We start from the raw sequence: 19,603 nt of genomic DNA, 5'->3' as shown, positions 1-19,603 counted from the left end.
ATACAAATAAAAAACTGTAATGTGATTGAAATAATAGTTTTCCACTATTCTGACAATTTTTTTAATTCCACAATTTAATGAGGGCCCAGTTGTGGGCCCCCCTCTCCCTGGGCCCGGGACAGCAGACCCGTTTGTCCCCCCCTATCGGCGGGCCTGTGTACATATATGTGTAAAAACCAGAATCAATATGGCCTGCGCTCTCACAGTACTCTTTTGATGACGGTCCACAAGGTTCGCACAGAACTTGGCAAAAAAGCTTTTAAATTTGCCACCCCTCCACTTGGAATAACTTACAGAAGAACTTAAAACTGTCTGAGCTGATTAGTATGGGGGAATTTAAGTCCCTTTTAAAAGGTCGAGAAAATAGCACTACTGGTCAATGTGACTGCTACTCCAATGAAATTTGATGATTGCACATTTTAACTGGAGCTTTTGCTCGCTCTTTGTAGTGTTTGATAGTTGTATTTCTCTGTCTGTATTTATTGTTATAACCTTGTTTTAAGCTGCCATCCTGGCTAGGTCACTCTTGGAAAAGAGAGTTTAAATCTAAATGAGTCTGATACCTGCTTAAATAAAGGATATATATGAACAGGGGTCTGTGGGCCAGTTTGAGTGCTTTGTTTTGGATGGTTTGGAGGCGCTGGAGTTGGCTGTCTGAGATGGTGATCAGGCAGGGCAAGAGTATTCAAAAAGTGATCTAATATATGGCAGGTAGACTATGACCACTGTAGAGGGTGATATGCCATGCTGTCCGTAGAGGGCTTATGGTTAAGTCTATTGTTTGCTTTTTGAATAGAATAAAATATATCTTTCTTGTCCACCAGGGTGGAAATTTGTCTTCAGCCCAACTAACACAGAAGACACACAGATGACAGCACAATAAAAAGCAGACAGTCAGTTAGTAAAAACAAAGCACATAAACAGGTCATTAGGGACACTTAACACTACAATCAATTTAGGTCATTGTCTGTCCGTGGTTTAAAACTCATCAGTTGTTTTGTTGTTACAGGGTGTCAATGTGTTTGGTCCAGGTCATATTGCTTTGAAATGTTACCTCAAGGAAAGCTGCTGTGGTGCTGATGTTTATTTTCATATCAAGTGTTAGGTTGGTGTTGTCTGACTGCATGTGTGAGTTTTTGGTAAAAAAAAAAAAAAAAGGATGCCTTTTTGTCTTGGCAGGGTTTATTTTGATTCTTCAAGTTTGACCAGTTTTCTCTTTCAGTGATGCATTGGTAGAGTTTCTTGGCTGCTATTTTTGGTTGATGGACCAGTAACAAAGATCATCTGCAAGACAGGTGGGGGGAGCCAGATTGTGGAGGGCTTTATAGTTGATGATAAGGAGTGTGAAGAGGATACGGTGGGGGATTGGGAGCCAGTGGAGATTATGAAGGATGGGGGTGATATAGTCACAGGTGCAGGACTGTGTGAGACAACAAGCAATAGAATTTGAGTATTTTCTATGATGAACCATAGAGGAGACTATTGCAGTAGGCGCGTCTGGAAGTTATGAATGCTTGAATAAGAGTCACTGCAGCTGAAAGGGAGTGAGATGGATGGAGGTGGGCAATGTTTCTGAGATGGAAAAAGGCTGTTTTAGTGATGTGCTTGATATGTTGGTTGGAGGAGAGGGTTTGATCAAAGACACCCAGGTTATTAACGTTGGGGGAAGTGGACACAGTGGAGCCATCAATGGAGAGGGACTAATTATGGATGTATTTGTTTAGAGATTTGATAACAATGATGATGACTTCTGTTTTGTCACAGTTAAAGTTTGAGGAAGTTGGTTTGCAATGAAGGATTTTATTTTTATGATGATAAATAGTAAATGGACTGCACTTTCTAGTCTTCTGACCACTCAAAGCGTCAAAGCTTTTGCACTACATGTCTCATTCACACAGTCATACACTGGTGGACAAGGCTATGGTACAAGGTGTCATTTGCTACTCAGTTACCACTCACACTCCAAAGATACTGATGTTGACTGGAGAGGCCAGGGATCGAACTGCAGATTTTCCAATTAGAGGACGACCTGCTCTACCTCTGAGCCACAGCTGCCCATGATGCAGTTGGTGAGGATAAAGTGGGTGGCAGGAGCGATGGCTTTGGTGGAGATGTGGAGCTGGATGACATCCGCAAAGCAGTGAAACTTAAGTCCATGACAGCTGACTATTTGACCAAGGGTGCACAGGATGAAGAAGAGGGGGCCGAGAACTGAACCTTGTGGAACACCTTGAGGGAGGGGAGCAATGGGGGATTTGCATTTGTTCATGCTGATGAAGTGATATCTGTCAAAGAGGTAAGATATGGGCCAGGAGAGTGCAGTGCTGGTGATGTTGGAAACTGTTTCATGGTGGGAAAGAAGGATGGAATAGTTGATGGTGTCACATGCTGTGCTTAGATCAAGAAGGATGAGCATGTTGAGGTTGCCGGCTTCAGAAGAGATGAGCAAGTCATTTGTGACTTCGAGGAGGGCTGTTTCAGTGCTATGGTGGGTGCAGATATTGGCTGGAATGATTCATGGACTGTTACAAATTTTACTCATCATTAATTGAGGAAAATAAAAACAATCCCACGTTTCTTTTCAACACTGTAGCCAGGTTGGCTCAGAGTCACAGCCCTTTAGAGCCTTGTATTCCTTTGGCCCTCAGTAGCGATGACTTTATGAGTTTCTTCAATGATAAAATTATAACTATTAGAAATAAAATCCATCACCTCCTGCCCTCAACCAATCTGGACACAGGTAATCTGGATATGGCAATAAGGCCTGAAATTTATTTAGACTGTTACTCACCAACTCACTTCATTGATTTCCGCATCCAAGCCATCAACTTGCCTGTTTGACCCCATCCCGACCAGGCTACTTAAGGACATTTTACCCTTAGTTGACAATTCTTTGTTAGATATAATCGATGTGTCTTTATTAACAGGCTATGTACCACAGTCCTTTAAAGTAGCTGTCACTAAATGTCTTCTAGAGAAGCCCACTCTCGATCCAGAGGTTTAGCAAACTCTCAACCTATATCTAATCTCCCCTATGTTTCTAAAACCCTTAAGAAAGTAGTTGCTAACCAGCTTTGTGACTTAGACAAAGACAATAGTTTATTGGAGGATTTTCAGTCCGGATTTAGACTGCATCATAGTATGGAGACGGCACTAGTAAAAATGACTAATGACTTATTGATTGCCTCTGATAAAGGACTGGTCTGTGCATTGATCTTATTAGATCTCAGTGCCGCATTTGACACTATTGACCATCAAATCCTACTGCACAGACTGGAACACTTAATTAGCCTTAAAGGAACGGCACTAAGCTGGTTTAAATCATACTTATCAGATCATTCTCATATTAATAATCAATTCTCTGTGTGTACAAAGGTCTGTTTCGAAGTACCACAAGGTTCTGTGCTTGAACCAGTCCTTTTAACTTTATATATGCTTCCCTTAGGCAACATTATCAGAAATCACTCTGTAGTAGACTGCCTTGGCATGGTCTTTTAATTTTCCCCTTGGGAAAACTCCAGAGCTCGACTCCCCTATGCAAGTGGGGAACATGTCAAGAGACACTGTTTTACGAACCCAAAGCATTTAACAGAGGGTCCTAAATTAACTTTACTGAGACTACCTGTGGACTTCTGAAAACAGGTTCTGCTTTTAAGCCACAAAAAAGTGTCAGCACTTGACACTTTCCATCTCGAGATGCTGTGAGAGATAGGCATTCTTTTAGGCCTCATCTACTACACAACAGGATGTAAGACATCTAAATGACCTACCTGTCTACCTGTCTACCTGTCCCTCACACACACTCTCTCTCTCTGTCTCTCCCTTTCTGTCCCAATCCACACACGGACAAACAAACAGATCTCCTCCACTCTCAGGTCTTCATTTCCCCCTGCTGAGATGACAAAAGGCAGGACATGTTGTAAATTTATTATGACTTCTTGTGTTGAGACTAACATTTGACAGAATCACTTGGACCAGAATTGTGAGTTAAGTTTAACCTAATTCCCTAAACTTTCTCCAAGTAGGTAAAAGTTTGTCTCTATGCTTTGATGAGTAAGTATGACCAACTTCTATTCTTTTATCATTTAATTTGAATTAGTTAGGTAAAAACATGTTTCATTCCCTTTTTGTGATGGAGCCATACTGCCATCTAGTGGCCTTAGATATCAGTAATTTCGCAACCAACTTTATAGTTACATCTTATTTTACATTCATTGTATAATGTTAAAGGTAATCCTATATCTAAGTAATTACCAAGTTCGTTAGAATCCATTGGATAATTTTATGTTATGTGTGGTCATTTAACAGAATTGATCCAAGGATCTTCAAAGTCGTGTGTTACATTATAAATTGCCTTCAAGTCTCCTAACGTGTTTGAAATTACTGTGATGAGAGTATAGTGGTGACTAGATACGTGAATTTACACACAATGGATTAAATTGTGTAATTTGTCATTAAGCACGGAGAAATAAATGTCTCCTGAATTACATTAGGTCCTTTAGAAACTAATGCCAGATGTGCACTTGCTTGGCGCGAAGGTTCACTACCCAGCCTCCCATTCGCACCCTAAAATTCATAGAATAAAACTTAGTGAGCCCTCAGCTCAGCGCTTCTGTCTACTTTGCCTTTCACTGCAGCGCTTTGCGCGTATACTCGCTCGCACCTTTCTCTTTGTTCTTCAATTTTACAAGAGGACCCCGCAACTGCTCATCAGAGCTTTGCTGAACTTTAATTTTTTCAAAGCCTTTTCTTTTATAATCTCTGACGTTTTTCTTAACACCTGTTTTTGGTCAGCAAAGACATTTTTGTATTTCATTTAAAATAAGCTCAAGATAATAGTTTAAAGTGACTTTGTCAGGCAAACGGGACTACTTTTAATTATTTCTGCGAGTTTAATGGAAAAAGGGCACTCTCCGATCCCCTGTCAACTCTGCCACGGATCTAGAAGCACCTACCCTTAAAGACTTTGTTCAAAGACTTTTACCGGTTTGCTGAGGCGAAAACCAAGGCCAGTTAAAGACTGCCGCACATCGACTCCACCTGCCCGGCCGCCACCACCTTTCAGCAAGTCAGCTCGTCTGGAAGACCAGCAGCCCTACACTGGAGCGAAGCGACGACCTCGACCTCCCCGGAGAAGTCTGTTCAAGTTGGCAAAAGTAGGCAAAATAGCATCTTGGATGCGATGTTCTAACCAAATTTCTAAATTTCAATTTACTGTGCAGCGCCTTGCTCTATACGGTCACATATTTCACTCACTATTATCCATAATTAATCATTTACATCACACTGAATATACATTACCTTGGTTCCCTTTCACTTGTTTAACTTCATATATATGACATATCCCTTCCTCTATTTAATCATCATTTTATTTTATAAATAAAAAGGTTACATTTATCACCAAGTTGTTGTCTGTGGATATCATTTCATGAGAGAAACAAGATCAATGTATACAGGGTAAACAGTAGAGATTGTGAGATTGATTAAAGTGATAACATGTTTGAAACCTTTATAATTTAAATTTTTTTTTTTCTTAAATGGAGAATGGTGCCCCTTTTACTTTAACAAGTGCAAATTCCAAATTCTAACGTAGTTATTAATAACTTGTACAACTGTATCTATCTATGAAGCCAGATGAAACCGATCAGTTATCTAAACCACAAGCATGTCTTAAGGACATAAAAGCCTGGGCGAACTGAATTTTCCTTAAATTCAGAAAAAAATAAACTGAAGTTATTGCACTTAGCCCCAAACACCTCAGAAACTCTTTTTCTAAGGATATAATTTCTCTATATGGCATTGCCTTGGCCACTAGCACAACCGTAAGGAACCTCAGAGTTATATTTAATCAAGATTTATCTTTTGCCTTTCATATAAAACAAACTTCAAGGACTGCTTTTTTTCACTTGCTTTTCACTCAGCCTGAATCGTGGTCATGGTTGTGCTGTTGCTGAAGTCCTGTCTGTGGCTGCACCTTTGTCGTGGGCCTTGGTTGCGCCGATGTGGTGATCCTGCTTTAGGCCAACTTGTACTGCCATTATTATTAGTCATGCCTCCACTAATAATATGCACATGGTACTATTATCAACACCTGCGATGTTTGCATGTAACATCACATGCTATCATAAATTGCATTTATTAATTTTATGTCTATCACTATTGCTATAAGTTATGTTATTGTTGCCATTATTGCTGTGCATCTCTCCCCCTCTCTCCCTCTCTCTTCCTCCCTGTCTTTCTCTCTCTCTCTTTCTCTTTCTTTTATGTCATTACTGTAATTTAATTGTTATTTAAGTCATCTTTTGCACGTCTGTCCGTCCTGGAAGAGAGATCCCTCCTCAGTTGCTCTTCCTGAGGTTTCTGCCATGTTTCCCCAGTTATAGAGGATTTAGGGAGTTTTTCCTCGGTCGATGTGAGGGTCTAACGACAGAGGGATGTTGTATACTGTAAAGCCCTCTGAGGCAAATTGTGATTTGTGATAATGGGGTTTATAAATAAAATTGACTTGACTCGAATTGACTAGAGGTTTTTGGCATAGAGGTGGGTTGTGAGTTTTGAAGAGACAGCACATTCCAGTAGTTTTGATAGAAAGGGCAGGTTGGAGATGGGTCTGTAGTTGTTTGGTCCAGGTTTTTAAGATCGGAGAAACAGTGACAAGTTTGAGGGAGGCTGGGTCAGAGTTAATTGTTGTGGGTTTGAAACAGATGTTGAGTTGGCATTCTGCCTGTTCGATTAGAATCAGAATCAGAATCAGACGACTTTATTGATCCCCGAAGGGCAATTCAGTTTACAGTTACCCTGCCTCGTTAAAACAATCCCGACAACTACGAACAAAAACAAACAAATGCAAGACATTCACTGCAGCATACAGACAACCACCTTCACCTGTCAGTGCCAAGAGATCAAGATGTCAAAGATGCATTAAGAAATAAAACATACTGAAACTCCAGATTCCGCCACCAATCAGTTCCAGTTCATTTCTCAGCATTTATCAGCCTGATAGCTGAAGGGATAAATGAGTTCGAGTATCTGTTTGTTTTCCTTGGGGGTGCATGGTAACGCCGCTCAGAAGGCATAAGAGAAAAGTCAGAGGAGAGAATGTGGCCAAGCTGATCTATTATTCCACGGGCTTTCTGGACCACACGTTTCTTCCAGAGGGAGCTCAGGTCCTTCAGCTATACTCCAATTTGTACATAGCTGTCTGTGTACAAGATAAAAAAGCAGGGGGGAAAGGACACAGCCCTGAGGAGAACCAGTGTTGGACATTAAAAGCTTGGACATGTGACCATTCACTAAAACCAGCTGGACTCTGTGTGTTCAAAAATTTAAGAGCATCAATAAAATCTGACCAGACAATTTGAAATGAGAGGAGAGTCTCTCAATTAAAATATGAGACTGAATTTTATTAAAAGCTGATGAAAAGTCAGCAAATAAAAATGTCTTTGTCTAAAATTAAAAGCTTGGCATCATCCACACTTTTCCCGGCTTGATAGGCAAACTGTAGCGGATCGAGTTGGCCCTCAATTAAAGAGATGACTTCCTCTTTTAATATTTTTTTAAATGTTTTCATCACCAAGGATGTCAGAGCCACTGGTCTAAAATCATTCATATCCCTCGGTTTATTTGACTTTGGCACAGGAATTATTGTTGCTGTTTTCCAAATAGATGGAATTTCACCCCTATCAGCACACATCTGAAAAAGATGAGTGAACACGCCACTGAGTCAGTGTACATTAAGTCAGGGCCAGCAGCCTTCCTAATGTTAACTTTACTAAACAAAGATGTGACTGTTTCCTGGGCAATCACCAGGACCAAATGATTAACAAGGGACTCTCTCAACATGGAAATATTACCAAGGAAATCAGCTATTTCCCAGCGAGAGAAAAATGAATTAAAAACATCTGCCAATCCATTATCACTTACACCACTGAGTGTGACAAGACGCTTAGTTTGAGTGGGCTGGTTAATGGATGCCATGGATTTAATTCCACTCCAGGCCGCTCTTAGGTCTCCACTACTAAACTGATGTTCAATTTTTTCCCGATACATTAGTTTTGCCTTACGTATTTCCACCTTTACCTCCCTGGAGATGCCTTTATTTCTAGTGGGTCACCAGAATAGAAAACCCTTTTCTTTTTGTTGATGACTGACTTTACTTCTTTTGTGGGCTTATTATTTGGGTAAACACCTCCTTAGTAGGGATAACCAGATCCCCACAGAAGGTAATGTAGGAGGATATTGTCTCTGTAAGTTCATTAGCATCCTCACACGCATCATAGAAACACTGCCACTCTGTACACTCGAAGCACGCCTGAAGAGAGGAAATGCTGCTTTCTGACCATGTTTTTACTGTTCTTTCCTCACATTAAAGGGGTTGAAAGCAAGGTTTGTACAGAGTCATAAAAAAACAATGTTGTGGTAAGAAGCACCAAAAGAAGGCATGGGCAAGGACTTGTAAGCTCCACTGACTGAACCATAACACAGATCCAGTGTAGTGTTCTTCAGTGTTGTTGCACAGGTGACATATTGCTCATAAGTTCTCAGAGTTTTATCAAGTTTACAATGATTAAAATCCCCAAGGATAAATTTAGGTGCATCTGGGCATATTGAGTCCAGATTATGAGTGACGTCAGTGATCATCTAGGCAGCAGCTGATGCACTGGCTTGCGGATGAATGGATACTAAAGTGTAAAACAGTTGTTGGAATTCGCGAGGCAGGTAGAAGGGGAGGAGAGAAGTAGACAGTCGCTCCACCTCAGCCGTACATATCCTCTCCCTGACAACAACGGTTTTACAGTACTTTTGGTTTACGTAGAAACACACGCCTCCTCCCCGACTCTTCCAGGTAATCTCCGGAGACTGGTCCAGACGAATAGGGCTTCCAAACCCACTTAGCTCCAGGTCCCTGGAGTAAGTAACAAGAAACTTTACCTATTCAGAGAACATGTTTTTTCTTCCCTCTTCAATTTTGTATGTGTTTATGACGTTCTTAAATATCGTTTGCTCCTCTGTGGATAGTTGCTAAGCTCTGAGGAAAACGGAAAGTATCCTGCTAGTCTTCGCAACAATGGCAGCAAGGAAAATACCACCCGGAGACGCTAGGTGGGGGTAGAATTAAAAAGCTGAAAATCTTATCTATCTTATCTCTTTCCATTTTAACATATTTCATTATGCTCTATGATTTACTGCTGCTGATCTTTACAAAACAAAACACAAAAATTCACAAAACTACCTTGCAAGCCTAGGGAGGAAGGCTTCACCTAGACTGATATTGGAAGACTGAAGTCTATTTGTAAATCAGTAGGTACTGGGGAAATTGTCAGGAGAAATCAATAGGAGTTGGGGGTTTCTGGAGGAGGGAGAATAGAGGAGGCAGCTAAAGATCAGTTTGACTTGAGTGACAAGAGAAGACCCAGTAAAATAAAAGGAGTAAAAGAGAAAAGAAAAAAAAGGTAGTGATTACGGAGGGGAGAGGTGGGGAAAAGGGAAGTGAAAAACAGGACAGGAGGTTGAAAGGAGCGAGAAAAGAAAAGAATAAGAGGCAGAGAATGAGAAGACATGGAGGAGGAGAGTGGATGAACGTAGACAGAGGCAAGCATGGGGTCATTCAAACAGGGAATTAATCATTTTGACAGCCTATATGTCTCCCTTTCTCTGCCCCCCCACCCCCACCCCACACACACACACACACATAGACATGCTTTCCATCAACCACGGCAAAAATCAGCATTAAGAGTAACAACAGACAATGAGTTTTTGAATGTATACTTAAGTTACATATCTATCAAAGTAATCATACAGGGGAAATCCTCTTATTAAGATGTTCTCAGGCCAATGTTGGGGAATCAGGGCAACCTGATGGCATATGGGCTACTGGAACAAGACACAGATGGAACAGAAAGAACAATGTGTAAATGGTGGAATGCTACTATAAGAGCAATCCCAGAGAGGGGATATATGCAGAGGATGTGGGACCAATGAATACTTCAAAACCAATCATCCACACTAATAAAGAAACAACTGCTAGCTCAGTGTTTGAACAGCTGCTTTCACAACTAGAGATTGAAGGCGTACAACAAAGATGCTCATGCAAGGGGGAGCCAGGACAACAAGTCAGAATGGGGTTAATAAAGAGCTGGACAGCACCTGGCCCTGATATGGTTCACACCTACTGGCTAAAGAAGCTAACTGCACTTTATGGATGTCTAGCAGCACAAATGAACCAACTGCTGCAAGATGGGACCCACCCAGAGTGGATGACCCAAGGCCGGACAGTCCTGATCATGAAGGACCCCCAGAGGGGAGCGATTCCTTCAAACTATTGGCCAATACATGCCTCTGCACAGCCCTGGGGGGCTCCGGTGTTGAGCACTAATGTAGAGGAGGTGTGACTGCCAATCCGAATTCTCTGGGGTCTGCATGTGAGGCAGTCCAGTATCCAGTTGCAGAGCGTTGCACTGAAGCCCAGAGTGTTAACTTTTCTAATCAGCTTCATGGGGGAGATTGTGTTAAATGCTGAGCTGAAGTCAACAAACAGCATCCTGATGTAACTGTTCTTATTCTCCAGGTGAGTGAAGACTCAGTGAAGAGCAGTAGATATGGCATTCTCTGTGGATCTGTTGGTTCTGAAAGCATACTGTGAGGGTCCAGGCTGGCAGGGATGTTGTCTTTGATGTGCTGGAGAACCAGTTTCTCAAAGCACTTCATCAGGATGGGGGTAAGAGCCCCAGGTAGTCACTAAGACTAGACACAGCAGACTTTTTAGGTATAGGAACAATGATGGCTATCTTGACGCAGTAGGGAACAGTCTCTTGTGAGAGTTAAGTGTTAAAAATATCCGTTTATGATTTTTAGTACGCGTCCAAGAATGTTGTCTGGGCCTGTGGACTTGTTTATATTAACTCTCAGCAGGAATTTTGTCACATCTGCTGTGGTCACTGAGAGTCGCCAGTCCTCTGGAGGTGGATTAGACTTCACAGCTGAGTCCTTATTGAAGAGGTCAAAGCAAGCGTAAAATGTGTTCAGCTCGTCCGGCAGCATGGCCTCACACAAGCCGGGGCCTTGTAGCCTGTGACATTTTGAATCACCTACCACATATCTTTAGTGCTGTTGCTGTTGAGGTCTCTCTCCAGTCTCTGCTGATGTCTCCTCTTTGGCTCCTTGATGCCAGCTCTCAGTCATGACTCAATACATGAGCGGGGGCCAGAAAGGAGTTGACAGTAACACCAGGGGAGCCAAACAGTTACTGGTAGACAAAGCATTCAACCAAGACTGCAAAACCAGACAGACCAATCTGTGCACCGCCTGTACTGACAATAAGAAAGCCTATGACTCGATCCTGGAATTCTTGAAACTGTACAACATCAACAGGACACAGAAAGCCTTCATCAAGAGCTCAATGGGATTGTGGAGGACATCACATGAGGCCAACTCAAAGCCAGTTGCACAAGTTACCATCAAGTATGGCATTTACCAAGGAGATGCTCTGTCCCCGCTGCTGTTTTGTTCTGTTCTGTTAAGAATTGGCACTCTTTCTGGGGTCTTATCCGGAGGGATGGCATCCATCCCACTTTGGATGGAGCCGCTCTCCTCGCTAGGAATCTGGCTGAGTTTATTAGAGGCCCAAAGCCATGACATCCCAGAGTTGGGACCAGGTTGCGGAGTCGCAGTCTTACACAGTTCTCTGAGCTTCTAGCACAGTCACACACCCATAATGTAAATGTTATAAAAACGGTGTCTGTCCCCCGACCACTCCATTTGTTTAAATCTAAAATAAACAAAAGCGGAGTTGTACAAGAAAATCTCATAAAAATAAATACATCTCCTGTCAAAGAGTATCATAGCAGGAGAATTAAATGCGGACTCTTGAACATTAGATCCCTATCAACCAAGGCTCTTTTAGTCACTGATTTAATATTGGATAACCATATTGGTTTACTCTGCCTCACTGAGACCTGGCTTTGTCCTGATGAGTACGTTCATCTGAATGAATCCACTCCTCCTGGTCATATAGTCACGTTGTGCGGAACACTGGCCTTTCTCACCCATCCTGGAAAACTCTACAGCCAATTCTATTTGTTATAGTGTACCACGCCCCCAGCCCATACTATGAATTTCCATCTGAATTCTCTGAGCTTATATCAAGTTTAGTGCTTAAATCAGACAAAAATATTATCGTAGGGGATTTTAACATTCACATGGATATTAATAATGATAGCCTTAGTTCTGCTTTCTCCATCATTTTGGATTCAGTTGGCTTCAGTCAGTGTGTACATAAACCCACCCACCGCTACAACCACATCCTTGATCTTGTCCTTGCATATGGCATCAATATTGAAGATTTATTAGTCTTTCCTGAGACTCCCGCTCTGTCAGACCATTATTTAATAACTTTCAATTTTTTATTACTCGACTACAAGCCTCTCAGTAAGAGTCACTATTCTAGATGTCTCTCTGATTCAGCAGTGGCTAAATTTAAGAAACTGATTTCTTCTGCATTGACCTCATTACCATGTCTCACAGTGACTGAGAATACTCTTATTAACTTAAGTCATTCTCAAATTGACTGTCTCGTTGATAATGCTACTGGCTCACTGCGATCAGCTCTAAACTCTGTTGCACCCTTCAAGAAGAAAATAATGAAACAAAGAAAATTAGCTCCATGATTAAACCTCCAGATCCACAAACTGAAACAAACATCCTGAAAATTTGAAAGAAATTGGCGTTCCACCAGCCTGGAAGAATCCCATTTAGTCTGGCTGGATAGTCTTAAAAAGTAAAAGAAGGCCCTCCACCATACCAGGGCAAACTATTACTCATCATTAATTGAGGAAAATAAAAACAATCCCAGGTTTCTTTTCAACACTGTATCCAGGATGACTCAGAGTCACAGCTCTATAGAGTCTTGTATTCCTTTGGCCCTAAGCAGTGACAACTTTATGAGTTTCTTTAATGATAAAATTATAACTATTCAAGATGAAATCCATCACCTCTTGCCCTTAACTGACCTGACCCCGGACACAGGTAGCCTGGATATGGCAGCAAGGCCTGAAAATTATCTGTCTCCCCCATTGACATTCGCCGACTTTACACTTTGATTTCTGCATCTAAGCCATCAACCATGCCTGCTAGACCCCATCCCAACTAGGCTACTTAAGGACATTTTGCCCTTAATAAGCAACTCTTAGATATTAGATATAATTGATGTCTTTATTAACAGGCTATGTACCACAGTCTTTTAAAGTAGCTGTCATTAAACCTCTTCTAAAGAAGCCCTCTCTTGATCCTGAGATTTTAGCTAACTATAGACCGATATCTAATCTCCCCTTTATTTCTAAAATCCTTGAGAGACTGGTTGCTCATCAACTCTGTGACTTTCTCCAAGATAATAGTTTATTCGAGGACTTTCAGTCAGGCTTAGGTTCATCAGAGTACAGAGATGGCACTAGCAAAAATGAATGCGACTTATTGATTGCTTCTGATACAGGTCTGGTCCCTGTTTTAATCCTATTAAATCTCAGTGCCGCATTTAACACCATTGACCATCAAATCTTACTGCACAGAATGGAACAGTTAATTGGCCTTAAAGGAACGGCACTAGCCTGGTTTAAATCTTACTTATCAGATCGTTCCGAATTTGTTCACATCAATGACCAATCCTCCGCGCGTACTAAGGTCTGCTTCGGAGTGCCACAGGGTTCTGTGCTTGGACCAATCCTTTTTACTTTATATATGCTTCCTCTAGGCAACATAATTAGAAAACACTCTACAAATCTCCATTGTTACGCTGACGATACACAATTATGTCTATCTATGAAACCAGATGAAACTGATCAGCTATCTAGACTTCAAACATGTCTTAAGAACGTTAAAGCCTGGATGAGCCATAATTTCTTGATGTTGAATTCAGACCAAACTGAAGTTATTGTTCTTGGCCCCAAACACCTCAGAAACTCCTTTTCTAACAATGTAATTTCTCTAGATGGCATTACCTTGGTCTCTAGCACAACCGTAAGGAACCTCTGAGTTTTATTTGATCAAGATTTATCTTTTGCCTCCCATATAAAACAAACTTCAAGGACTGCTTTCTTTCACTTGGGTAACATTGCCAAAATTAGACCTAAAACAGATACTGAAAAATTAGTACATGCATTTGTCCCCTCTAGGCTGGATTACTGTAACTACCTATTATTCGGTTGCCCCAACAAATCTCTTAGATCTCTCCAACTCGTGCAGAATGCTGCTGCACGTGTTTTAGTGGGAACCAAGAAAAGGGACCATAATTCTCCTGTTTTAGCTTCTTTGCACTGGCTCCCCTGTGAAATCCAGGATTGAATTTAAAATCCTCCTCCTCCATCCTATCTGTTGGAGCTCATAGTTCCTTACCAACCCTCAAGATCACTGTGCTCTAAAAAATTCAGGATTACTTGTGGTTTCCAAAAGTAGGATAGAAACCAAAGCCTTCAGCTACCACGCTCCTCTCTTATGGAACCATCTTCCAGTACAGGGAGGCAGACACCATTTCCACTTTTAAGGATAGACTTAAGGCTGGCTCAGGTTGCCTGGACAAGCCCATAGTTAGGCTGACATAGGTCTCATCTGCCAGTGGACTTTCTATGATACACTGAGCTTCTTTTCCTTCTCTTACTCCCGCCATCTGAAAATCATGCATGTTTGTTTACTGCATTACCATTACTGCTAAGCCTTGCCTTGTAGCTGTGACAGCCGTTTGTAAGCTTAGCTTAGCCTCAGTAGTCTAGCTTAGCCTTGCATCTGTGATAACCATGTGGTACTGTCACTACCTGGGGCTCGCACTTATGAGGCCTGGGTCTGTTGAACTGCACTACGCTAATCCTGTTGCCTCTCCGGAGCATTCCTGCTCTCTTGTTTCCTAGTTTTCCCCGGATCCTGGCCGTAACCTTGGCTCTGCCTGATTGTGGTGATAGCTGTGCTGGTGCTGTGAAGCAGGCTTTGGTTGTGCTTGTGCTGTGGCTGCACTGATACTGTGCCCCCTGCTCGCCCTGATCGCGGTCTGGTCCTGGTTGCGGCGATGCCATGATCTTGCTTCTGGACACCTCCCTATCAATATATGCATGAGACTCTTATCATCACCCTCAACATCGTCATAGAGTGCATTTAATAATTTCAGACCTATCGTTTTGTAATATGACATGCACCTGTTTCCATTATTGCTGTGCCTCTCTCCCCCTCTCTCTTTGTCTTTCCTTTTTGCCATGATTGTATTTCATTTGTCATTTACGACATCTATTGCACGTCTGTCTGTCTTGGAAGAGGGATCCCTCATCATCCTCTACCGCTCTTCCTGAGCCCCCCCCCCCGTTTTTCCTTGGGTAATGTGAGAGTCTAAGGGCAGAGGGATGTCCATGTTTTGTGATAATGGGCTCTATAAATAAAATTGAAATTAAAATTGAAATTCTGTATAGGTCTGCACCCCCTCAGCCAGATCATAAACAGGAGTGGCTAGGGATACTGGTTCTAAAGTGGAGCAACCATCAGCCACCTTTGCTGGATGACATCAAACTGTATGCTAAGAAAGAGCGTGACACTGACTCACTGATCCACATCACCAGGATTTGCAGCAACGACATCAGGATGTTGGGCTAGATAAGTGTGGACGGATGGTATCTAAGAAAGGCAGGACGGACTTCCGGTTTGTGCGGTGTCATGTGAGTACATTTTTCTGTGAGCTGCTCACCAGAACCTATTATTTTCGATAAATTAGCTGCCTCCTATACTTTTCAACTAAATTATTTTGCAAACTATAACCCTTTTACTACACCGGTCTCTTTTTTTTCTGATAAAATGCTAACTAGAAATGCCGGCTAACGTTGTGAATGGGGGTTGGGGGGCTGCCTGATAATTCACTGACAATATGCTGTTCACTTTCAATGAATCAGGCCGCGACTCTTTTCCGGATAGGACTCACTGGTCGCCCTGATTGTGGTCTGGTCCTGGTTGAGCCGATGCTGTGATCTTGCCTTTGGACACCTCCCTTTCAACATATGCATGAGACTGTTATCATCTCCCTCAACATCATCACAGAGTGCAATTACTAATTTCACACCTACCATTATTGTAATATGACATGCATCTGTTTCTATTATTGCTGTGCCTCTCTCCCCCTCTCTCCCCCTCTCTCTTTCTCTTTCCTTTTTTGCCATGTTGTATTTCATTTGCTATTACGACATCTATTGCTCGTCTGTCCGTCCTGGAAGAGGGATCCCTCATCATCCTCTACCGCTCTTCCTGAGATTTCTCCCCCCCCCACCCCGTTACAGGGGTTCTTTTTGGGGAGTTTTTCCTTGGGTGATGTGAGGGTCTAAGGGCACAGGGATGTCGTACACTGTAAAGCCCTCTGAGGCAAACCATGTTTTGTGATAATGGGCTCTATAAATAAAACTGACTTGACTTGACTGGTCATATATCCCCAACAGTTAATGGTTAAGCTATCATTGTAGCCTGCTAACAGGCTGTTACCATGTAGCAAAACAGCCGCTCTCCACACATGAGCGGGTGAGACAATGTGGTTCATGTTCTCTGTGTTTATCAGGATAAACAGAATACAGGCTTCAGATAGAGCTGCAACCACCTTCACAAGCTGGAACGTTAGGGGGCTCAACCACCCAGTGAAATGCAGTAAGGTATTCTCCACTGTACGCAAGCTAAAATCTCATATCTATCACTAAATTACAGTCTAAACATAGGGGCACAGCTATTCTGATACGACGACATGTACAGTTTGTTAAATCCAAAGTTACCACGGATAAGAATGGCCATTATGTTATTGTTGTGATGACATGTGTTTACGCCCCCAGTTGGGATGACACAGAGTTCTTTAACAAACTATTTGCTTTGCTCCCAGACCTAAATTCACATCAGCTCATCCTCAGGGCTGATTTTAACTGCGTCCTCCATCACACTCTGCTTCACAGTCTTCTCTAGACCACTGTCGAACTTGAAGACTACAGAATGGTCGACCCTGGTGTTTTAAGAATCCTACCTCTAGGCAGTATTCTTTTTTTTCTACGGCACAACAATCATACCCAAGGATAAATTATTTCCTCTTCGACAAAAAGTTACTGCCTTACCTCAAGTCCAGTGGATACTAGAGCATCATTGTCTCAGATCACAGCCCAGTAGTAATGCAACTCTGTTTCCGGGTCATGTACCGCCACAGAGGGCTTGGCGGCTCAACCCACGCTTATTAGCAGATGAGGATTTTAACAACTGCATCTCTATACATATTGAATTATTTCTTGAAACTAACTGACAATCAGTAACAAGTATTGGTACGATGCGGGAGGCCATGAAGGCGTATATTCGCGGCCAAATTATATCCTACTCGATCACAATGAATAGGAAAAAAACAAGTCGCATGACAGAACTGCTTGGTTTGATCAGTGACATTGATAAGAGACACTCTTCTAACCCATCTGTTGAACTATATGAAGAACATGTCAAGTTACAGTTGGAATACAACTCTCTAGCATCCGCTCATGTAGAAGTCCTGTCCTGACCAATTCAGGAACTTTTATGAAAACCTTTACTCCTCAGAGGCCAATAATGGCTCCTCTATCAAAGATCTTAAACTTCCGACACTGAGCTCTGAGGATGTTCCATCTCTTGAGGGGGACATATCTAATAGAGAGATTGAATACGCAATCAAGGCTATGAGGAGCAGTAAAGCCCCAGGGCCTGACTGGCTCCCGATTGAATTTCATAAAAAATTTGCCAGCAAATTAATACCCGTTATGCTCGAGGTCTATGCGGAGGCTTTTGAGCGAGGGTTGTTACCTCCCACTTTATCACAGGCTGTCATATCTGTCATCCTAAAAAAGGGTAAAGACCCAACATTATGTGACTCATACAGGCCAGTGAGCCTGGTCAGTTGTGACAACAAAATACGCTCTAAAGGTCTAGCTCTTCGGTTGGAAACAGTTAAAAAAAAAATCATCCATCCAGACCAGGCAGGATTTATGAAAAGTAGGCAATCCTTTGGTAACCTCAGGCGCCTGTATAATATAGTTTATTTTAACCCCAGCCCCACCACAGAAGTTCTAATCTCACTTGATGCACATAAAGCATTTGACCGCATTGAATTTGATCTCTTCACAGCTCTTGGACAATTCGGCTTCAGCCCCCGTTTCATATCCTTGATAAAAGTTTTATATACAGCACCACAAGCCGCAGTATGCAATAATAATGCCATCTCGAAATACTTCCCCAGGCAAAGGAGAATGGGACAGGGCTGCCCCTTGTCGTCCCTTCTGTTCAATTTAGTAGTAGAACCTCTGGCTGTCGCCCTCAGGGACTTGGGTGACCTTACGGGTATAGAAAGGGGAGGCTACACACATAAAGTGGCCCTATTCATGGACGATCTCTTATTGTTTTGCACTGACCCGCTGCAATTGATTCCAACTGTACTTGACACTACCACGTCTTTTAGCCATGCATCTGGATACAAAATTAATTTGACTAAAAGTGTACTTTTCCCCATTAATGTAAAGCACGTAAACTTTCACATACTGACTTCCCCTTCAAGGTGGTTGATTTGTTCACGTACCTTGGGATATGTGTAACACAGGTATTTAAAGACCTTCTTAAAAAAAAGCTACAGCTAAATCTCAAGCACTGGGCATCCCTTCCTCATTAGCAGGAAGGATAAACACCATCAAAATGGTTATTATGCCAAGATTGTTATACTATTTTCAGTTGATTACTGTTTTCCTCCCAAAGTCCTTTTTTAAGGAACTGGATAAACATATTTCGACATTCATTTGAGACAAGAAAATTTCTCGCCTTCACTAAACATTTTCGGAAAAAAGCCAATCAGAAGGGGGTCTATTACTCCTGAATTCCTGCATTACTAATGGGCTGTAAATATACAGAAAATAAATTTTTGGATGTCTCACTTTCAGGCACGGACCGGACCGGTTTACATGGAACGACATTCATGTGGACCAATGGATCCGGCCTCCCTGTTGTGTGTTCCCCTACCTCTTAACAGAAAATACCTTTCAAACAACCCGGTGGTCAGCAGCTCCCTTAGAATGTGGTCACAGTTCAGGATACACTTTGGATTCAAACAATTGATCCCAGCCATCCCTATAATACAATCCCTCTTTTAAACCGGCCCTGCTAGATACCACATTCCATCTCGGGTATCAGAAGGGTCTGAAGTGTGTGGCTGACCATTTTCAAAATGGTGTATTCATGTCTTTTGATAATCTGTTTAAGGAGTATGACATGCCAAGAAAGCATTACTTTAGGTATCTTCAAGTTAGAGACATTGCTCGGAAAAATGCACCCTCGCTTTGTGGAAGAATGCTTCAGCCTTGATCCCTACTGGGAGGGCTGCATATCTAAGATATACAATACACTTCAAAATATTTCATAATTCTTCTTTATGTGTGAGACATGGTGTACTTCAATTTAAGGTGTTCCATCGTCTGCAGAAGCAGGCTCGCCAGAATATACCCAGAGGTAGATCCTACCTGTCAAAGGTGCCTGGACGCCCCAGCCACTCTACATCACATCTTCTTTTCCTGTTAGTCATTGGCTCCATTTTGGCTCTCTGTTGTTG

General features: G+C 42.1%; 1 protein-coding gene across 1 annotated transcript in view; it reads left to right on the top strand.

Annotated features, from left to right (window-relative positions):
- The window catches only part of LOC121956787 (carbonic anhydrase-related protein 10-like), a 240,440-nt gene that overhangs the window by 135,191 nt on the left and 85,646 nt on the right, over window positions 1-19,603 (top strand). The window lies entirely within an intron of this gene.

The sequence above is a fragment of the Plectropomus leopardus genome, chromosome 18 (genome assembly GCF_026936395.1).
Source record: "Plectropomus leopardus strain MGB_pleo_1.0 chromosome 18, ASM2693639v1, whole genome shotgun sequence".
Classification (NCBI taxonomy): domain Eukaryota; kingdom Metazoa; phylum Chordata; class Actinopteri; order Perciformes; family Serranidae; genus Plectropomus; species Plectropomus leopardus.
This window is presented reverse-complemented; position numbering and strand designations above follow the sequence as displayed.